Below are 21570 nucleotides of genomic sequence, written 5' to 3'. Positions count from 1 at the left end.
TAGCGCGTTGGGTTGTTAACGAAAAGGTTGGAGGTTCGAACCCTACCATGAGCGGTATGTCTCTTTTTTTCTTTGCGCTGATACCTTTAGAAAAATGTTCTGATGTTGGTGAGAGTGGAGCACGACTACCTCCGTGACGTAATTGGCTAGCGCGTTCGGCTGTTAATCAAAAGGTTGGAGGTTAGAGCCCTCCCGAGAGCGGTGTGTCTCTTTTTTTTCTTTGCGCTGATAGCTTTGGAGAAATGTTCTGATGGTGGTGAGAGTAGAGCACGACTACTTCTGTGACGCAATTGGCTAGCGCGTTCGGCTGTAAATATAAAGGTTGGAGGTTCGAGCCCTCCCGAGAGTGCTGTGTCTCTTTTTTTTCTTTGCGCTGATAGTTTTGGAGAAATGTTCTGACGGTGGTGAGAGTGGAGCACGACTACTTCTGTGACGCAATTGGCTAGCGCGTTCGGCTGTTAATCAAAAGGTTGGAGATTCGAGCCCTCCCGAGAGCGGTGTGTCTCTTTTTTTTCTTTGCGCTGATAGCTTTGGAGAAATGTTCTGATGGTGGTGAGAGTGGAGCACGACTACTTCTGTGACGCAATTGGCTAGCGCGTTCGGCTGTTAATCAAGAGGTTGGAGGTTCGAGCCCTCCCGAGAGCGGTGTGTCTCTTTTTTTTTTCTTTGCGCTGATAGCTTTGGAGAAATGTTCTGGCGGTGGTGAGAGTTGCGCACGACTACTTCTGTGACGCAATTGGCTAGCGCGTTCGGCTGTTAATCAAAAGGTTGGAGGTTCGAGCCCTCCCGAGAGCGGTGTGTCTCTTTTTTTTCCTTGCGCTGATAGCTTGGGAGAAATGTTCTGACGGTGGTGAGAGTGGAGCACGACTACTTCCGTGAAGCAATTGGCTAGCGCGTTCGGCTGTTAATCAAAAGGTTCGAGAATCGAGCCCTCCCGAGAGCGGTGTGTCTCTTTTTTTCTTTGCGCTGATAGCTTTGGAGAAATGTTCTGATGGTGGTGAGAGTGGAGCACGACTACTTCTGTGACGCAATTGGCTAGCGCATTCGGCTGTTAATCAAAAGGTTGGAGGTTCGAGCCCTCGCGAGAGCGGTGTGTCTCTTTTTTTTCTTTGCGCTGATAGCTTTGGAGAAATGTTCTGATGGTGGTGAGAGTGGAGCACGACTACTTCTGTGACGCAATTGGCTAGCGCGTTCGGCTGTTAATCAAAAGGTTGGAGATTCGAGCCCTCCCGAGAGCGGTGTGTCTCTTTTTTTTCTTTGCGCTGATAGCTTTGGAGAAATGTTCTGATGGTGGTGAGAGTGGAGCACGACTACTTCTGTGACGCAATTGGCTAGCGCGTTCGGCTGTTAATCAAAAGGTTGGAGGTTCGAGCCCTCCCGAGAGCGGTGTGTCTCTTTTTTTTTCTTTGCGCTGATAGCTTTGGAGAAATGTTCTGGCGGTGGTGAGAGTTGCGCACGACTACTTCTGTGACGCAATTGGCTAGCGCGTTCGGCTGTTAATCAAAAGGTTGGAGGTTCGAGCCCTCCCGAGAGCGGTGTGTCTCTTTTTTTTTCTTGCGCTGATAGCTTTGAAGAAATGTTCTGACGGTGGTGAGAGTGGAGCACGACTACTTCTGTGATGCAATTGGCTAGCGCGTTCGGCTGTTAATCAAAAGGTTGGAGGTTCGAGCCCTCCCGAGAGCGGTGTGTCTCTTTTTTTCTTTGCGCTGATACCTTTAGAAAAATGTTCTAATGGTGGTGAGAGTGGAGCACGACTACCTCCGTGACGCAATTGGCTAGCGCGTTCGGCTGTTAACCAAAAGGTTGGAGGTTCGAGCCCTCGCGAGAGCGGTGTGTCTCTTTTTTTTCTTTGCGCTGATTGCTTTGGAGAAATGTTCTGATGGTGGTGAGAGTGGCGCACGACTACTTCTGTGACGCAATTGGCTAGCGCGTTCGGCTGTTAATCAAAAGGTTGGAGGTTCGAGCCCTCCCGAGAGCGGTGTGTCTCTTTTTTTTCTTTGCGCTGATAGCTTTGGAGAAATGTTCTGATGGTGGTGAGAGTGGAGCACGACTACTTCTGTGACGCAATTGGCTAGCGCGTTCGGCTGTTAATCAAAAGGTTGGAGGTTCGAGCCCTCCCGAGAGCGGTGTGTCTCTTTTTTTTTCTTTGCGCTGATAGCTTTGGAGAAATGTTCTGATGGTGGTGAGAGTGCAGCACGACTACTTCTGTGACGCACTTGGCTAGCGCGTTCGGCTGTTAATCAAAAGGTTGGAGGTTCGAGCCCCGGCGAGAGCGGTGTGTATCTTTTTTTTTCTTTGCGCTGATAGCTTTGGAGAAATGTTCTGATGGTGGTGAGAGTGGAGCACGACTACTTCCGTGACGCAATTGGCTAGCGCGTTCGGCTGTTAATCAAAAGGTTGGTGGTTCGAGCCCTCGCGAGAGCGGTGTTTCTCTTTTTTTTCTTTGCGCTGATAGCTTTGGAGAAATGTTCTGATGGTGGTGAGAGTGGAGCACGACTACTTCTGTGACGCAATTGGCTAGCGCGTTCGGCTGTTAATCAAAAGGTTGGAGGTTCGAGCCCTCCCGAGAGCGGTGTGTCTCTTTTTTTTCTTTGCGCTGATAGCTTTGGAGAAATGTTCTGATGGTGGTGAGAGTGGAGCACGACTACTTCTGTGACGCAATTGGCTAGCGCGTTCGGCTGTTAATCAAAAGGTTGGAGGTTCGAGCCCTCCCGAGAGCGATGTGTCTCTTTTTTTTCTTTGCACTGATAGCTTGGGAGAAATGTTCTGACGGTGGTGAGAGTGGAGCACGACTACTTCCGTGAAGCAATTGGCTAGCGCGTTCGGCTGTTAATCAAAAGGTTCGAGGTTCGAGCCCTCCCGAGAGCGGTGTGTCTCTTTTTTTCTTTGCGCTGATAGCTTTGGAGAAATGTTCTGATGGTGGTGAGAGGGGAGCACGACTACTTCTGTGACGCAATTGGCTAGCGCGTTCGGCTGTTAATCAAAAGGTTGGAGGTTCGAGCCCTCCCGAGAGCGGTGTTTCTCTTTTTTGTCTTTGCGCTGATAGCTTTGGAGAAATGTTCTGACGGTGGTGAGAGTGGCGCACGACTACTTCTGTGACGCAATTGGCTAGCGCGTTCGGCTGTTAATCAAAAGGTTGGAGGTTCGAGCCCTCCCGAGAGCGGTGTGTCTCTTTTTTTTCTTTGCGCTGATAGCTTTGGAGAAATGTTCTGATGGTGGTGAGAGTGGAGCACGACTACTTCTGTGACGCAATTGGCTAGCGCGTTCGGTTGTTAATCAAAAGGTTGGAGGTTCGAGCCCTCCCGAGAGCGGTGTGTCTCTTTTTTTTCTTTGCGCTGATAGCTTTGGAGAAATGTTCTGACAGTGGCGAGAGTGCAGCACGACTACTTCATTGACGCAATTGGCTAGCGCGTTCGGCTGTTAATCAAAAGGTTGGAGGTTCGAGCCCTCCCGAGAGCGGTGTGTCTCTTTTTTTTCTTTGCGCTGATAGCTTTGGAGAAATGTTCTGATGGTTGTGAGAGTGGAGCACGACTACTTCTGTGACGCAATTGGCTAGCGCGTTCGGCTGTTAATCAAAAGGTTGGAGGTTCGAGCCCTCCCGAGAGCGATGTGTCTCTTTTTTTTCTTTGCACTGATAGCTTGGGAGAAATGTTCTGACGGTGGTGAGAGTGGAGCACGACTACTTCCTTGAAGCAATTGGCTAGCGCGTTCGGCTGTTAATCAAAAGGTTCGAGGTTCGAGCCCTCCCGAGAGCGATGTGTCTCTTTTTTTCTTTGCACTGATAGCTTGGGAGAAATGTACTGACGGTGGTGAGAGTGGAGCACGACTACTTCCGTGAAGCAATTGGCTAGCGCGTTCGGCTGTTAATCAAAAGGTTCGAGGTTCGAGCCCTCCCGAGAGCGGTGTGTCTCTTTTTTTTCTTTGCGCTGATAGCTTTGGAGAAATGTTCTGATGGTGGTGAGAGTGGAGCACGACTACTTCTGTGACGCAATTGGCTAGCGCGTTCGGTTGTTAATCAAAAGGTTGGAGGTTCGAGCCCTCCCGAGAGCGGTGTTTCTATTTTTTTTCTTTGCGCTGATAGCTTTGGAGAAATGTTCTGATGGTGGTGAGAGTGGAGCACGACTACTTCTGTGACGCAATTGGCTAGCGCGTTCGGCTGTTAATCAAAAGGTTGGAGGTTCGAGCCCTCCCGAGAGCGGTGTGTCTCTTTTTTTTCTTTGCGCTGATAGCTTTGGAGAAATGTTCTGATGGTTGTGAGAGTGGAGCACGACTACTTCTGTGACGCAATTGGCTAGCGCGTTCGGCTGTTAATCAAAAGGTTGGAGGTTCGAGCCCTCCCGAGAGCGATGTGTCTCTTTTTTTTCTTTGCACTGATAGCTTGGGAGAAATGTTCTGACGGTGGTGAGAGTGGAGCACGACTACTTCCTTGAAGCAATTGGCTAGCGCGTTCGGCTGTTAATCAAAAGGTTCGAGGTTCGAGCCCTCCCGAGAGCGATGTGTCTCTTTTTTTCTTTGCACTGATAGCTTGGGAGAAATGTACTGACGGTGGTGAGAGTGGAGCACGACTACTTCCGTGAAGCAATTGGCTAGCGCGTTCGGCTGTTAATCAAAAGGTTGGAGGTTCGAGCCCTCCCGAGAGCGGTGTGTCTCTTTTTTTTCTTTGCGCTGATAGCTTTGGAGAAATGTTCTGACAGTGGCGAGAGTGCAGCACGACTACTTCATTGACGCAATTGGCTAGCGCGTTCGGCTGTTAATCAAAAGGTTGGAGGTTCGAGCCCCAGCGAGAGCGGTGTTTCTCTTTTTTGTCTTTGCGCTGATAGCTTTGGAGAAATGTTCTGACGGTGGTGAGAGTGGCGCACGACTACTTCTGTGACGCAATTGGCTACGCGTTCGGCTGTTAATCAAAAGGTTGGAGGTTCGAGCCCTCCCGAGAGCGGTGTGTCTCTTTTTTTTCTTTGCGCTGATAGCTTTGGAGAAATGTTCTGATGGTGGTGAGAGTGGAGCACGACTACTTCTGTGACGCAATTGGCTAGCGCGTTCGGCTGTTAATCAAAAGGTTGGAGGTTCGAGCCCTCCCGAGAGCGATGTGTCTCTTTTTTTTCTTTGCACTGATAGCTTGGGAGAAATGTTCTGACGGTGGTGAGAGTGGAGCACGACTACTTCCGTGAAGCAATTGGCTAGCGCGTTCGGCTGTTAATCAAAAGGTTCGATGTTCGAGCCCTCCCGAGAGCGGTGTGTCTCTTTTTTTCTTTGCGCTGATAGCTTTGGAGAAATGTTCTGATGGTGGTGAGAGTGGAGCACGACTACTTCTGTGACGCAATTGGCTAGCGCGTTCGGCTGTTAATCAAAAGGTTGGAGGTTCGAGCCCTCCCGAGAGCGATGTGTCTCTTTTTTTTCTTTGCACTGATAGCTTGGGAGAAATGTTCTGACGGTGGTGAGAGTGGAGCACGACTACTTCCGTGAAGCAATTGGCTAGCGCGTTCGGCTGTTAATCAAAAGGTTCGATGTTCGAGCCCTCCCGAGAGCGGTGTGTCTCTTTTTTTCTTTGCGCTGATAGCTTTGGAGAAATGTTCTGATGGTGGTGAGAGTGGAGCACGACTACTTCTGTGACGCAATTGGCTAGCGCGTTCGGCTGTTAATCAAAAGGTTGGAGGTTCGAGCCCTCCCGAGAGCGGTGTTTCTCTTTTTTGTCTTTGCGCTGATAGCTTTGGAGAAATGTTCTGACGGTGGTGAGAGTGGCGCACGACTACTTCTGTGACGCAATTGGCTACGCGTTCGGCTGTTAATCAAAAGGTTGGAGGTTCGAGCCCTCCCGAGAGCGGTGTGTCTCTTTTTTTTCTTTGCGCTGATAGCTTTGGAGAAATGTTCTGATGGTGGTGAGAGTGGAGCACGACTACTTCTGTGACGCAATTGGCTAGCGCGTTCGGTTGTTAATCAAAAGGTTGGAGGTTCGAGCCCTCCCGAGAGCGGTGTGTCTCTTTTTTTTCTTTGCGCTGATAGCTTTGGACAAATGTTCTGACAGTGGTGAGAGTGCAGCACGACTACTTCATTGACGCACTTGGCTAGCGCGTTCGGCTGTTAATCAAAAGGTTGGAGATTCGAGCCCCAGCGAGAGCGGTGTGTATCTTTTTTTCTTTGCGCTGATACCTTTAGAAAAATGTTCTGATGGTGGTGAGAGTGGAGCACGACTACCTCCGTGACGCAATTGGCTAGCGCGTTCGGCTGTTAATCAAAAGGTTGGAGGTTCAAGCCCTCGCGAGAGCGGTGTGTATCTTTTTTTTCTTTGCGCTGATAGCTTTGGAGAAATGTTCTGATGGTAGTGAGAGTGGAGCACGACTACTTCTGTGACGCAATTGGCTAGCGCGTTCGGCTGTTAATCAAAAGGTTGGAGGTTCGAGCCCTCGCGAGAGCGGTGTGTCTCTTTTTTTTCTTTGCGCTGATAGCTTTGGAGAAATGTTCTGATGGTGGTGAGAGTGGAGCACGACTACTTCTGTGACGCAATTGGCTAGCGCGTTCGGCTGTTAATCAAAAGGTTGGAGGTTCGAGCCCTCCCGAGAGCGGTGTGTCTCTTTTTTTTCTTTGCGCTGATAGCTTTGGAGAAATGTTCTGATGGTGGTGAGAGTGGAGCACGACTACTTCTGTGACGCAATTGGCTAGCGCGTTCGGCTGTTAATCAAAAGGTTGGAGGTTCGAGCCCTCGCGAGAGCGGTGTGTCTCTTTTTTTTCTTTGCGCTGATAGCTTTGGAGAAATGTTCTGATGGTGGTGAGAGTGGAGCACGACTACTTCTGTGACGCAATTGGCTAGCGCGTTCGGCTGTTAATCAAAAGGTTGGAGGTTCGAGCCCTCCCGAGAGCGGTGTGTCTCTTTTTTTTCTTTGCGCTGATAGCTTTGGAGAAATGTTCTGGCGGTGGTGAGGGTTGCGCACGACTACTTCTGTGACGCAATTGGCTAGCGCGTTCGGCTGTTAATCAAAAGGTTGGAGGTTCGAGCCCTCCCGAGAGCGGTGTGTCTCTTTTTTTTCCTTGCGCTGATAGCTTTGGAGAAATGTTCTGATGGTGGTGAGAGTGGAGCACGACTACTTCTGTGATGCAATTGGCTAGCGCGTTCGGCTGTTAATCAAAAGGTTGGAGGTTCGAGCCCTCCCGAGAGCGGTGTGTCTCTTTTTTTCTTTGCGCTGATACCTTTAGAAAAATGTTCTAATGGTGGTGAGAGTGGAGCACGACTACCTCCGTGACGCAATTGGCTAGCGCGTTCGGCTGTTAACCAAAAGGTTGGAGGTTCGAGCCCTCGCGAGAGCGGTGTGTCTCTTTTTTTTCTTTGCGCTGATTGCTTTGGAGAAATGTTCTGATGGTGGTGAGAGTGGAGCACGACTACTTCCGTGACGCAATTGGCTAGCGCGTTCGGCTGTTAATCAAAAGGTTGGAGGTTCGAGCCCTCCCGAGAGCGGTGTGTCTATTTTTTTTTTCTTTGCGCTGATAGCTTTGGAGAAATGTTCTGACGGTGGTGAGAGTGGAACACGACTACTTCCGTGACGCAATTGGCTAGCGCGTTCGGCTGTTAATCAAAAGATTGGAGGTTCGAGCCCTCCCGAGAGCGGTGTGTTTTTTTTTCTTTGCGCTGATAGCTTTGGAGAAATGTTCTGACGGTGGTGAGAGTGGAGCACGACGACTTCCGTGACGCAATTGGCTAGCGCGTTCGGCTGTTAATCAAAAGGTTGGAGGTTCGAGCACTCCCGAGAGCGGTGTGTCTCTTTTATTTTCTTTGCGCTGATAAGCTTTGGAGAAATGTTCTGACTGTGGTGAGAGTGGCGCACGACTGTTTCCGTGGCGCAATCCGCTAGTGCGTCGGCTGTTAAGCAAAAGGTTGGAGGTTCGAGCCCTCCCAGGAGCAGTGTGTCGCTTTTTTTCTTTGCGCTGATAACCTTGGAGAAACGTTCTGACGGTGGTGAGAGTGGAGCACGACTGTCTCTGTTGCGCAATTTGCTAGCGCGTTGGGTTGTTAACGAAAAGGTTGGAGGTTCGAACCCTACCATGAGCGGTATGTCTCTTTTTTTCTTTGCGCTGATACCTTTAGAAAAATGTTCTGATGTTGGTGAGAGTGGAGCACGACTACCTCCGTGACGCAATTGGCTAGCGCGTTCGGCTGTTAATCAAAAGGTTGGAGGTTAGAGCCCTCCCGAGAGCGGTGTGTCTCTTTTTTTTCTTTGCGCTGATAGCTTTGGAGAAATGTTCTGATGGTGGTGAGAGTAGAGCACAACTACTTCTGTGACGCAATTGGCTAGCGCGTTCGGCTGTAAATATAAAGGTTGGAGGTTCGAGCCCTCCCGAGAGTGCTGTGTCTCTTTTTTTTTCTTTGCGCTGATAGTTTTGGAGAAATGTTCTGACGGTGGTGAGAGTGGAGCACGACTACTTCCGTGACGCAATTGGCTAGCGCGTTCGGCTGTTAATCAAAAGGTTGGAGGTTCGAGCCCTCCCGAGAGCGGTGTGTTTCTTTTTTTCTTTGCGCTGATAGCTTTGGAGAAATGTTCTGATGGTGGTGAGAGTGGAGCACGACTACTTCTGTGACGCAATTATTGAAGAGAGTGAAAATGATGACCGTACGCGCAAGTGCAAAGACATTTTTTTTTCAGCTGCACAGCGGAACATTGCCCGTAAAACCATGGTTGCAAGAAAAGGGTTTCTTTGTTCCGTGGTCGATGGACTGCCTTATCTGTAAGAAACCCGAGACTGTCAACCACATTTTTCTTGATTGCTGGGATGCTGTTTTTCTGTGGGACATTCTGCAGCGTACCTTGAAAAAGGACTTGCCTATCACACCACACGGTATTAGATTCTTGGCTGTAGAAAATGAGGATGGTGTGCCTTATGATATGTTTATGTTGCTTGTGCTTCACAGCGTGTGGCGAACTAGAATGGCAGTAAGACACGTAGATAAAGATGCCCGATGTGCGCATGAATACTTCACGGAAAGTATTGTATACATAAGAGACGTGTTATCTTCCAGAGAAGAAAGACCTGAATGGGTGTCGTTGTTGAATGTGTTGGCTACAATGAAGCAGTTTTAAATGAAACCAGTCACAGCCAGGCTGGTGTTTTTTTTAAACTTGTTTAAAAGTGATCGTAAATTGTATTTCTTTTGTGCGAAGCCGGCAATAAAGAAAAAAAAAAAATTCTGTGACGCAATTGGCTAGCGCGTTCGGCTGTTAATCAAAAGGTTGGAGGTTCGAGCCCTCGCGAGAGCGGTGTGTCTCTTTTTTTTCTTTGCGCTGATAGCTTTGGAGAAATGTTCTGATGGTAGTGAGAGTGGAGCACGACTACTTCTGTGACGCAATTGGCTAGCGCGTTCGGCTGTTAATCAAAAGGTTGGAGGTTCGAGCCCTCCCGAGAGCGATGTGTCTCTTTTTTTTCTTTGCACTGATAGCTTTGGAGAAATGTTCTGACGGTGGTGAGAGTGGAGCACGACTACTTCCGTGAAGCAATTGGCTAGCGCGTTCGGCTGTTAATCAAAAGGTTCGAGGTTCGAGCCCTCCCGAGAGCGGTGTGTCTCTTTTTTTTCTTTGCGCTGATAGCTTTGGAGAAATGTTCTGATGGTGGTGAGAGTGGAGCACGACTACTTCTGTGACGCAATTGGCTAGCGCGTTCGGCTGTTAATCAAAAGGTTGGAGGTTCGAGCCCTCCCGAGAGCGGTGTGTCTCTTTTTTTTCTTTGCGCTGATAGCTTTGGAGAAATGTTCTGACGGTGGTGAGAGTGGCGCACGACTACTTCTGTGACGCAATTGGCTAGCGCGTTCGGCTGTTAATCAAAAGGTTGGAGGTTCGAGCCCTCCCGAGAGCGGTGTGTCTCTTTTTTTTCTTTGCGCTGATAGCTTTGGAGAAATGTTCTGATGGTGGTGAGAGTGGAGCACGACTACTTCTGTGACGCAATTGGCTAGCGCGTTCGGCTGTTAATCAAAAGGTTGGAGGTTCGAGCCCTCCCGAGTGCGGTGTGTCTCTTTTTTTTTTGCGCTGATAGCTTTGGAGAAATGTTCTGATGGTGGTGAGAGTGCAGCACGACTACTTCTGTGACACACTTGGCTAACGCGTTCGGCTGTTAATCAAAAGGTTGGAGGTTCGAGCCCCAGCGAGAGCGGTGTGTATCTTTTTTCTTCTTTGCGCTGATAGCTTTGGAGAAATGTTCTGATGGTGGTGAGAGTGGAGCACGACTACCTCCGTGACGCAATTGGCTAGCGCGTTCGGCTGTTAACCAAAAGGTTGGAGGTTGGAGCCCTCGCGAGAGCGGTGTGTCTCTTTTTTTTCTTTGCGCTGATTGCTTTGGAGAAATGTTCTGATGGTGGTGAGAGTGGAGCACGACTACTTCCGTGACGCAATTGGCTAGCGCGTTCGGCTGTTAATCAAAAGGTTGGAGGTTCGAGCCCTCCCGAGAGCGGTGTGTCTATTTTTTTTTTCTTTGCGCTGATAGCTTTGGAGAAATGTTCTGACGGTGGTGAGAGTGGAACACGACTACTTCCGTGACGCAATTGGCTAGCGCGTTCGGCTGTTAATCAAAAGATTGGAGGTTCGAGCCCTCCCGAGAGCGGTGTGTTTTTTTTCTTTGCGCTGATAGCTTTGGAGAAATGTTCTGACGGTGGTGAGAGTGGAGCACGACGACTTCCGTGACGCAATTGGCTAGCGCGTTCGGCTGTTAATCAAAAGGTTGGAGGTTCGAGCCCTCCCGAGAGCGGTGTGTCTCTTTTATTTTCTTTGCGCTGATAAGCTTTGGAGAAATGTTCTGACTGTGGTGAGAGTGGCGCACGACTGTTTCCGTGGCGCAATCCGCTAGTGCGTCGGCTGTTAAGCAAAAGGTTGGAGGTTCGAGCCCTCCCAGGAGCAGTGTGTCGCTTTTTTTCTTTGCGCTGATAACCTTGGAGAAACGTTCTGACGGTGGTGAGAGTGGAGCACGACTGTCTCTGTTGCGCAATTTGCTAGCGCGTTGGGTTGTTAACGAAAAGGTTGGAGGTTCGAACCCTACCATGAGCGGTATGTCTCTTTTTTTCTTTGCGCTGATACCTTTAGAAAAATGTTCTGATGTTGGTGAGAGTGGAGCACGACTACCTCCGTGACGCAATTGGCTAGCGCGTTCGGCTGTTAATCAAAAGGTTGGAGGTTAGAGCCCTCCCGAGAGCGGTGTGTCTCTTTTTTTTCTTTGCGCTGATAGCTTTGGAGAAATGTTCTGATGGTGGTGAGAGTAGAGCACGACTACTTCTGTGACGCAATTGGCTAGCGCGTTCGGCTGTAAATATAAAGGTTGGAGGTTCGAGCCCTCCCGAGAGTGCTGTGTCTCTTTTTTTTTCTTTGCGCTGATAGTTTTGGAGAAATGTTCTGACGGTGGTGAGAGTGGAGCACGACTACTTCCGTGACGCAATTGGCTAGCGCGTTCGGCTGTTAATCAAAAGGTTGGAGGTTCGAGCCCTCCCGAGAGCGGTGTGTTTCTTTTTTTCTTTGCGCTGATAGCTTTGGAGAAATGTTCTGATGGTGGTGAGAGTGGAGCACGACTACTTCTGTGACGCAATTGGCTAGCGCGTTCGGCTGTTAATCAAAAGGTTGGAGGTTCGAGCCCTCGCGAGAGCGGTGTGTCTCTTTTTTTTCTTTGCGCTGATAGCTTTGGAGAAATGTTCTGATGGTAGTGAGAGTGGAGCACGACTACTTCTGTGACGCAATTGGCTAGCGCGTTCGGCTGTTAATCAAAAGGTTGGAGGTTCGAGCCCTCCCGAGAGCGATGTGTCTCTTTTTTTTCTTTGCACTGATAGCTTTGGAGAAATGTTCTGACGGTGGTGAGAGTGGAGCACGACTACTTCCGTGAAGCAATTGGCTAGCGCGTTCGGCTGTTAATCAAAAGGTTCGAGGTTCGAGCCCTCCCGAGAGCGGTGTGTCTCTTTTTTTTCTTTGCGCTGATAGCTTTGGAGAAATGTTCTGATGGTGGTGAGAGTGGAGCACGACTACTTCTGTGACGCAATTGGCTAGCGCGTTCGGCTGTTAATCAAAAGGTTGGAGGTTCGAGCCCTCCCGAGAGCGGTGTGTCTCTTTTTTTTTCTTTGCGCTGATAGCTTTGGAGAAATGTTCTGACGGTGGTGAGAGTGGCGCACGACTACTTCTGTGACGCAATTGGCTAGCGCGTTCGGCTGTTAATCAAAAGCTTGGAGGTTCGAGCCCTCCCGAGAGCGGTGTGTCTCTTTTTTTTCTTTGCGCTGATAGCTTTGGAGAAATGTTCTGATGGTGGTGAGAGTGCAGCACGACTACTTCTGTGACACACTTGGCTAACGCGTTCGGCTGTTAATCAAAAGGTTGGAGGTTCGAGCCCCAGCGAGAGCGGTGTGTATCTTTTTTCTTCTTTGCGCTGATAGCTTTGGAGAAATGTTCTGATGGTGGTGAGAGTGGAGCACGACTACTTCCGTGACGCAATTGGCTAGCGCGTTCGGCTGTTAATCAAAAGGTTGGTGGTTCGAGCCCTCGCGAGAGCGGTGTTTCTCTTTTTTTTCTTTGCGCTGATAGCTTTGGAGAAATGTTCTGATGGTGGTGAGAGTGGAGCACGACTACTTCTGTGACGCAATTGGCTAGCGCGTTCGGCTGTTAATCAAAAGGTTGGAGGTTCGAGCCCTCCCGAGAGCGATGTGTCTCTTTTTTTTCTTTGCACTGATAGCTTTGGAGAATTGTTCTGACGGTGGTGAGAGTGGAGCACGACTACTTCCGTGAAGCAATTGGCTAGCGCGTTCGGCTGTTAATCAAAAGGTTCGAGGTTCGAGCCCTCCCGAGAGCGGTGTGTCTCTTTTTTTTCTTTGCGCTGATAGCTTTGGAGAAATGTTCTGATGGTGGTGAGAGTGGAGCACGACTACTTCTGTGACGCAATTGGCTAGCGCGTTCGGCTGTTAATCAAAAGGTTGGAGGTTCGAGCCCTCCCGAGAGCGGTGTGTCTCTTTTTTTTCTTTGCGCTGATAGCTTTGGAGAAATGTTCTGACGGTGGTGAGAGTGGCGCACGACTACTTCTGTGACGCAATTGGCTAGCGCGTTCGGCTGTTAATCAAAAGCTTGGAGGTTCGAGCCCTCCCGAGAGCGGTGTGTCTCTTTTTTTTCTTTGCGCTGATAGCTTTGGAGAAATGTTCTGATGGTGGTGAGAGTGCAGCACGACTACTTCTGTGACACACTTGGCTAACGCGTTCGGCTGTTAATCAAAAGGTTGGAGGTTCGAGCCCCAGCGAGAGCGGTGTGTATCTTTTTTCTTCTTTGCGCTGATAGCTTTGGAGAAATGTTCTGATGGTGGTGAGAGTGGAGCACGACTACTTCCGTGACGCAATTGGCTAGCGCGTTCGGCTGTTAATCAAAAGGTTGGTGGTTCGAGCCCTCGCGAGAGCGGTGTTTCTCTTTTTTTTCTTTGCGCTGATAGCTTTGGAGAAATGTTCTGATGGTGGTGAGAGTGGAGCACGACTACTTCTGTGACGCAATTGGCTAGCGCGTTCGGCTGTTAATCAAAAGGTTGGAGGTTCGAGCCCTCCCGAGAGCGGTGTGTCTCTTTTTTTACTTTGCGCTGATAGCTTTGGAGAAATGTTCTGATGGTGGTGAGAGTGGAGCACGACTACTTCTGTGACGCAATTGGCTAGCGCGTTCGGCTGTTAATCAAAAGGTTGGAGGTTCGAGCCCTCCCGAGAGCGGTGTGTCTTTTTTTCTTTGCGCTGATAGCTTTGGAGAAATGTTCTGATGGTGGTGAGAGTGGAGCACGACTACTTCTGTGACGCAATTGGCTAGCGCGTTCGGCTGTTAATCAAAAGGTTGGAGGTTCGAGCCCTCCCGAGAGCGGTGTGTCTTTTTTTTCTTTGCGCTGATAGCTTTGGAGAAATGTTCTGATGGTGGTGAGAGTGGAGCACGACTACTTCTGTGACGCAATTGGCTAGCGCGTTCGGCTGTTAATCAAAAGGTTGGAGGTCCGAGCCCTCGCGAGAGCGGTGTGTATCTTTTTTTTTCTTTGCGCTGATAGCTTTGGGGAAATGTTCTGATGGTGGTGAGAGTGGAGCACGACTACTTCCGTGACGCAATTGGCTAGCGCGTTCGGCTTTTAATCAAAAGGTTGGAGGTTCGAGCCCTCGCGAGAGTGGTGTGTCTCTTTTTTTTCTTTGCGCTGATAGCTTTGGAGAAATGTTCTGATGGTGGTGAGAGTGGAGCACGACTACTTCTGTGACGCAATTGGCTAGCGCGTTCGGCTGTTAATCAAAAGGTTGGATGTTCGAGCCCTCCCGAGAGCGGTGTGTCTCTTTTTTTTCTTTGCGCTGATAGCTTTGGAGAAATGTTCTGATGGTGGTGAGAGTGGAGCACGACTACTTCTGTGACGCAATTGGCTAGCGCGTTCGGCTGTTAATCAAAAGGTTGGAGGTTCGAGCCCTCGCGAGAGCGGTGTGTCTCTTTTTTTTCTTTGCGCTGATAGCTTTGGAGAAATGTTCTGATGGTGGTGAGAGTGGAGCACGACTACTTCTGTGACGCAATTGGCTAGCGCGTTCGGCTGTTAATCAAAAGGTTGGAGGTTCGAGCCCTCCCGAGAGCGGTGTGTCTCTTTTTTTTCTTTGCGCTGATAGCTTTGGAGAAATGTTCTGGCGGTGGTGAGAGTTGCGCACGACTACTTCTGTGACGCAATTGGCTAGCGCGTTCGGCTGTTAATCAAAAGGTTGGAGGTTCGAGCCCTCCCGAGAGCGGTGTGTCTCTTTTTTTTCCTTGCGCTGATAGCTTTGGAGAAATGTTCTGATGGTGGTGAGAGTGGAGCACGACTACTTCTGTGATGCAATTGGCTAGCGCGTTCGGCTGTTAATCAAAAGGTTGGAGGTTCGAGCCCTCCCGAGAGCGGTGTGTCTCTTTTTTTCTTTGCGCTGATACCTTTAGAAAAATGTTCTAATGGTGGTGAGAGTGGAGCACGACTACCTCCGTGACGCAATTGGCTAGCGCGTTCGGCTGTTAACCAAAAGGTTGGAGGTTCGAGCCCTCGCGAGAGCGGTGTGTCTCTTTTTTTTCTTTGCGCTGATTGCTTTGGAGAAATGTTCTGATGGTGGTGAGAGTGGAGCACGACTACTTCCGTGACGCAATTGGCTAGCGCGTTCGGCTGTTAATCAAAAGGTTGGAGGTTCGAGGCCTCCCGAGAGCGGTGTGTCTATTTTTTTTTCTTTGCGCTGATAGCTTTGGAGAAATGTTCTGACGGTGGTGAGAGTGGAACACGACTACTTCCGTGACGCAATTGGCTAGCGCGTTCGGCTGTTAATCAAAAGATTGGAGGTTCGAGCCCTCCCGAGAGCGGTGTGTTTTTTTTTCTTTGCGCTGATAGCTTTGGAGAAATGTTCTGACGGTGGTGAGAGTGGAGCACGACGACTTCCGTGACGCAATTGGCTAGCGCGTTCGGCTGTTAATCAAAAGGTTGGAGGTTCGAGCCCTCCCGAGAGCGGTGTGTCTCTTTTATTTTCTTTGCGCTGATAAGCTTTGGAGAAATGTTCTGACTGTGGTGAGAGTGGCGCACGACTGTTTCCGTGGCGCAATCCGCTAGTGCGTCGGCTGTTAAGCAAAAGGTTGGAGGTTCGAGCCCTCCCAGCAGCAGTGTGTCGCTTTTTTTCTTTGCGCTGATAACCTTGGAGAAACGTTCTGACGGTGGTGAGAGTGGAGCACGACTGTCTCTGTTGCGCAATTTGCTAGCGCGTTGGGTTGTTAACGAAAAGGTTGGAGGTTCGAACCCTACCATGAGCGGTATGTCTCTTTTTTTCTTTGCGCTGATACCTTTAGAAAAATGTTCTGATGTTGGTGAGAGTGGAGCACGACTACCTCCGTGACGCAATTGGCTAGCGCGTTCGGCTGTTAATCAAAAGGTTGGAGGTTAGAGCCCTCCCGAGAGCGGTGTGTCTCTTTTTTTTCTTTGCGCTGATAGCTTTGGAGAAATGTTCTGATGGTGGTGAGAGTAGAGCACGACTACTTCTGTGACGCAATTGGCTAGCGCGTTCGGCTTTAAATATAAAGGTTGGAGGTTCGAGCCCTCCCGAGAGTGCTGTGTCTCTTTTTTTTTCTTTGCGCTGATAGTTTTGGAGAAATGTTCTGACGGTGGTGAGAGTGGAGCACGACTACTTCCGTGACGCAATTGGCTAGCGCGTTCGGCTGTTAATCAAAAGGTTGGAGGTTCGAGCCCTCCCGAGAGCGGTGTGTTTCTTTTTTTCTTTGCGCTGATAGCTTTGGAGAAATGTTCTGATGGTGGTGAGAGTGGAGCACGACTACTTCTGTGACGCAATTGGCTAGCGCGTTCGGCTGTTAATCAAAAGGTTGGAGGTTCGAGCCCTCGCGAGAGCGGTGTGTCTCTTTTTTTTCTTTGCGCTGATAGCTTTGGAGAAATGTTCTGATGGTAGTGAGAGTGGAGCACGACTACTTCTGTGACGCAATTGGCTAGCGCGTTCGGCTGTTAATCAAAAGGTTGGAGGTTCGAGCCCTCCCGAGAGCGATGTGTCTCTTTTTTTTCTTTGCGCTGATAGCTTTGGAGAAATGTTCTGACGGTGGTGAGAGTGGCGCACGACTACTTCTGTGACGCAATTGGCTAGCGCGTTCGGCTGTTAATCAAAAGGTTGGAGGTTCGAGCCCTCCCGAGAGCGGTGTGTCTCTTTTTTTTCTTTGCGCTGATAGCTTTGGAGAAATGTTCTGATGGTGGTGAGAGTGGAGCACGACTACTTCTGTGACGCAATTGGCTAGCGCGTTCGGCTGTTAATCAAAAGGTTGGAGGTTCGAGCCCTCCCGAGAGCGGTGTGTCTCTTTTTTTTCTTTGCGCTGATAGCTTTGGAGAAATGTTCTGATGGTGGTGAGAGTGCAGCACGACTACTTCTGTGACGCACTTGGCTAGCGCGTTCGGCTGTTAATCAAAAGGTTGGAGGTTCGAGCCCCAGCGAGAGCGGTGTGTATCTTTTTTTTTCTTTGCGCTGATAGCTTTGGAGAAATGTTCTGATGGTGGTGAGAGTGGAGCACGACTACTTCCGTGACGCAATTGGCTAGCGCGTTCGGCTGTTAATCAAAAGGTTGGTGGTTCGAGCCCTCGCGAGAGCGGTGTTTCTCTTTTTTTTCTTTGCGCTGATAGCTTTGGAGAAATGTTCTGATGGTGGTGAGAGTGGAGCACGACTACTTCTGTGACGCAATTGGCTAGCGCGTTCGGCTGTTAATCAAAAGGTTGGAGGTTCGAGCCCTCCCGAGAGCGGTGTGTCTCTTTTTTTTCTTTGCGCTGATAGCTTTGGAGAAATGTTCTGATGGTGGTGAGAGTGGAGCACGACTACTTCTGTGACGCAATTGGCTAGCGCGTTCGGCTGTTAATCAAAAGGTTGGAGGTTCGAGCCCTCCCGAGAGCGGTGTGTCTTTTTTTTCTTTGCGCTGATAGCTTTGGAGAAATGTTCTGATGGTGGTGAGAGTGGAGCACGACTACTTCTGTGACGCAATTGGCTAGCGCGTTCGGCTGTTAATCAAAAGGTTGGTGGTTCGAGCCCTCGCGAGAGCGGTGTTTCTCTTTTTTTTCTTTGCGCTGATAGCTTTGGAGAAATGTTCTGATGGTGGTGAGAGTGGAGCACGACTACTTCTGTGACGCAATTGGCTAGCGCGTTCGGCTGTTAATCAAAAGGTTGGAGGTTCGAGCCCTCGCGAGAGCGGTGTGTCTCTTTTTTTTCTTTGCGCTGATAGCTTTGGAGAAATGTTCTGATGGTGGTGAGAGTGGAGCACGACTACTTCTGTGACGCAATTGGCTAGCGCGTTCGGCTGTTAATCAAAAGGTTGGAGGTTCGAGCCCTCGCGAGAGCAGTGTGTCTCTTTTTTTTCTTTGCACTGATAGCTTTGGAGAAATGTTCTGACGGTGGTGAGAGTGGAGCACGACTACTTCCGTGAAGCAATTGGCTAGCGCGTTCGGCTGTTAATCAAAAGGTTCGAGGTTCGAGCCCTCCCGAGAGCGGTGTGTCTCTTTTTTTTCTTTGCGCTGATAGCTTTGGAGAAATGTTCTGATGGTGGTGAGAGTGGAGCACGACTACTTCTGTGACGCAATTGGCTAGCGCGTTCGGCTGTTAATCAAAAGGTTGGAGGTTCGAGCCCTCCCGAGAGCGGTGTGTCTCTTTTTTTTCTTTGCGCTGATAGCTTTGGAGAAATGTTCTGACGGTGGTGAGAGTGGCGCACGACTACTTCTGTGACGCAATTGGCTAGCGCGTTCGGCTGTTAATCAAAAGGTTGGAGGTTCGAGCCCTCCCGAGAGCGGTGTGTCTCTTTTTTTCTTTGCGCTGATAGCTTTGGAGAAATGTTCTGATGGTGGTGAGAGTAGAGCACGACTACTTCTGTGACGCAATTGGCTAGCGCGTTCGGCTGTAAATATAAAGGTTGGAGGTTCGAGCCCTCCCGAGAGTGCTGTGTCTCTTTTTTTTTCTTTGCGCTGATAGTTTTGGAGAAATGTTCTGACGGTGGTGAGAGTGGAGCACGACTACTTCCGTGACGCAATTGGCTAGCGCGTTCGGCTGTTAATCAAAAGGTTGGAGGTTCGAGCCCTCCCGAGAGCGGTGTGTTTCTTTTTTTCTTTGCGCTGATAGCTTTGGAGAAATGTTCTGATGGTGGTGAGAGTGGAGCACGACTACTTCTGTGACGCAATTGGCTAGTGCGTTCGGCTGTTAATCAAAAGGTTGGAGGTTCGAGCCCTCGCGAGAGCGGTGTGTCTCTTTTTTTTCTTTGCGCTGATAGCTTTGGAGAAATGTTCTGATGGTAGTGAGAGTGGAGCACGACTACTTCTGTGACGCAATTGGCTAGCGCGTTCGGCTGTTAATCAAAAGGTTGGAGGTTCGAGCCCTCCCGAGAGCGATGTGTCTCTTTTTTTTCTTTGCACTGATAGCTTTGGAGAAATGTTCTGACGGTGGTGAGAGTGGAGCACGACTACTTCCGTGAAGCAATTGGCTAGCGCGTTCGGCTGTTAATCAAAAGTTCGAGGTTCGAGCCCTCCCGAGAGCGGTGTGTCTCTTTTTTTTCTTTGCGCTGATAGCTTTGGAGAAATGTTCTGATGGTGGTGAGAGTGGAGCACGACTACTTCTGTGACGCAATTGGCTAGCGCGTTCGGCTGTTAATCAAAAGGTTGGAGGTTCGAGCCCTCCCGAGAGCGGTGTGTCTCTTTTTTTTCTTTGCGCTGATAGCTTTGGAGAAATGTTCTGACGGTGGTGAGAGTGGCGCATGACTACTTCTGTGACGCAATTGGCTAGCGCGTTCGGCTGTTAATCAAAAGGTTGGAGGTTCGAGCCCTCCCGAGAGCGGTGTGTCTCTTTTTTTTCTTTGCGCTGATAGCTTTGGAGAAATGTTCTGATGGTGGTGAGAGTGGAGCACGACTACTTCTGTGACGCAATTGGCTAGCGCGTTCGGCTGTTAATCAAAAGGTTGGAGGTTCGAGCCCTCCCGAGAGCGGTGTGTCTCTTTTTTTTCTTTGCGCTGATAGCTTTGGAGAAATGTTCTGATGGTGGTGAGAGTGCAGCACGACTACTTCTGTGACGCACTTGGCTAGCGCGTTCGGCTGTTAATCAAAAGGTTGGAGGTTCGAGCCCCAGCGAGAGCGGTGTGTATCTTTTTTTTCTTTGCGCTGATAGCTTTGGAGAAATGTTCTGATGGTGTTGAGAGTGGAGCACGACTACGTCCGTGACGCAATTGGCTAGCGCGTTCGGCTGTTAATCAAAAGGTTGGTGGTTCGAGCCCTCGCGAGAGCGGTGTTTCTCTTTTTTTTCTTTGCGCTGATAGCTTTGGAGAAATGTTCTGATGGTGGTGAGAGTGGAGCACGACTACTTCTGTGACGCAATTGGCTAGCGCGTTCGGCTGTTAATCAAAAGGTTGGAGGTTCGAGCCCTCCCGAGAGTGGTGTGTCTCTTTTTTTTCTTTGCGCTGATAGCTTTGGAGAAATGTTCTGATGGTGGTGAGAGTGGAGCACGACTACTTCTGTGACGCAATTGGCTAGCGCGTTCGGCTGTTAATCAAAAGGTTGGAGGTTCGAGCCCTCCCGAGAGCGGTGTGTCTTTTTTTTCTTTGCGCTGATAGCTTTGGAGAAATGTTCTGATGGTGGTGAGAGTGGAGCACGACTACTTCTGTGACGCAATTGGCTAGCGCGTTCGGCTGTTAATCAAAAGGTTGGAGGTTCGAGCCCTCGCGAGAGCGGTGTGTCTCTTTTTTTTCTTTGCGCTGATAGCTTTGGAGAAATGTTCTGATGGTGGTGAGAGTGGAGCACGACTACTTCTGTGACGCAATTGGCTAGCGCGTTCGGCTGTTAATCAAAAGGTTGGAGGTTCGAGCCCTCCCGAGAGCGGTGTGTCTTTTTTTTCTTTGCGCTGATAGCTTTGGAGAAATGTTCTGATGGTGGTGAGAGTGGAGCACGACTACTTCTGTGACGCAATTGGCTAGCGCGTTCGGCTGTTAATCAAAAGGTTGGAGGTCCGAGCCCTCGCGAGAGCGGTGTGTATCTTTTTTTTTCTTTGCGCTGATAGCTTTGGAGAAATGTTCTGATGGTGGTGAGAGTGGAGCACGACTACTTCCGTGACGCAATTGGCTAGCGCGTTCGGCTGTTAATCAAAAGGTTGGAGGTTCGAGCCCTCCCGAGAGCGGTGTGTCTCTTTTTTTTCTTTGCGCTGATAGCTTTGGAGAAATGTTCTGACAGTGGCGAGAGTGCAGCACGACTACTTCATTGACGCAATTGGCTAGCGCGTTCGGCTGTTAATCAAAAGGTTGGAGGTTCGAGCCCCAGCGAGAGCGGTGTGTATCTTTTTTTCTTTGCGCTGATACCTTTAGAAAAATGTTCTGATGGTGGTGAGAGTGGAGCACGACTACCTCCGTGACGCAATTGGCTAGCGCGTTCGGCTGTTAATCAAAAGGTTGGAGGTTCGAGCCCTCCCGAGAGCGGTGTGTCTCTTTTTTTTCTTTGCGCTGATAGCTTTGGAGAAATGTTCTGATGGTGGTGAGAGTGGAGCACGACTACTTCTGTGACGCAATTGGCTAGCGCGTTCGGCTGTTAATCAAAAGGTTGGAGGTTCGAGCCCTCCCGAGAGCGATGTGTCTCTTTTTTTTCTTTGCACTGATAGCTTGGGAGAAATGTTCTGACGGTGGTGAGAGTGGAGCACGACTACTTCCGTGAAGCAATTGGCTAGCGCGTTCGGCTGTTAATCAAAAGGTTCGATGTTCGAGCCCTCCCGAGAGCGGTGTGTCTCTTTTTTTCTTTGCGCTGATAGCTTTGGAGAAATGTTCTGATGGTGGTGAGAGTGGAGCACGACTACTTCTGTGACGCAATTGGCTAGCGCGTTCGGCTGTTAATCAAAAGGTTGGAGGTTCGAGCCCTCCCGAGAGCGGTGTTTCTCTTTTTTGTCTTTGCGCTGATAGCTTTGGAGAAATGTTCTGACGGTGGTGAGAGTGGCGCACGACTACTTCTGTGACGCAATTGGCTACGCGTTCGGCTGTTAATCAAAAGGTTGGAGGTTCGAGCCCTCCCGAGAGCGGTGTGTCTCTTTTTTTTCTTTGCGCTGATAGCTTTGGAGAAATGTTCTGATGGTGGTGAGAG

This window comes from Rhipicephalus microplus, unplaced genomic scaffold (genome assembly GCF_043290135.1).
Source record: "Rhipicephalus microplus isolate Deutch F79 unplaced genomic scaffold, USDA_Rmic scaffold_17, whole genome shotgun sequence".
NCBI lineage: Eukaryota > Metazoa > Arthropoda > Arachnida > Ixodida > Ixodidae > Rhipicephalus > Rhipicephalus microplus.
Note: the sequence above shows the minus strand (reverse complement) of the source record.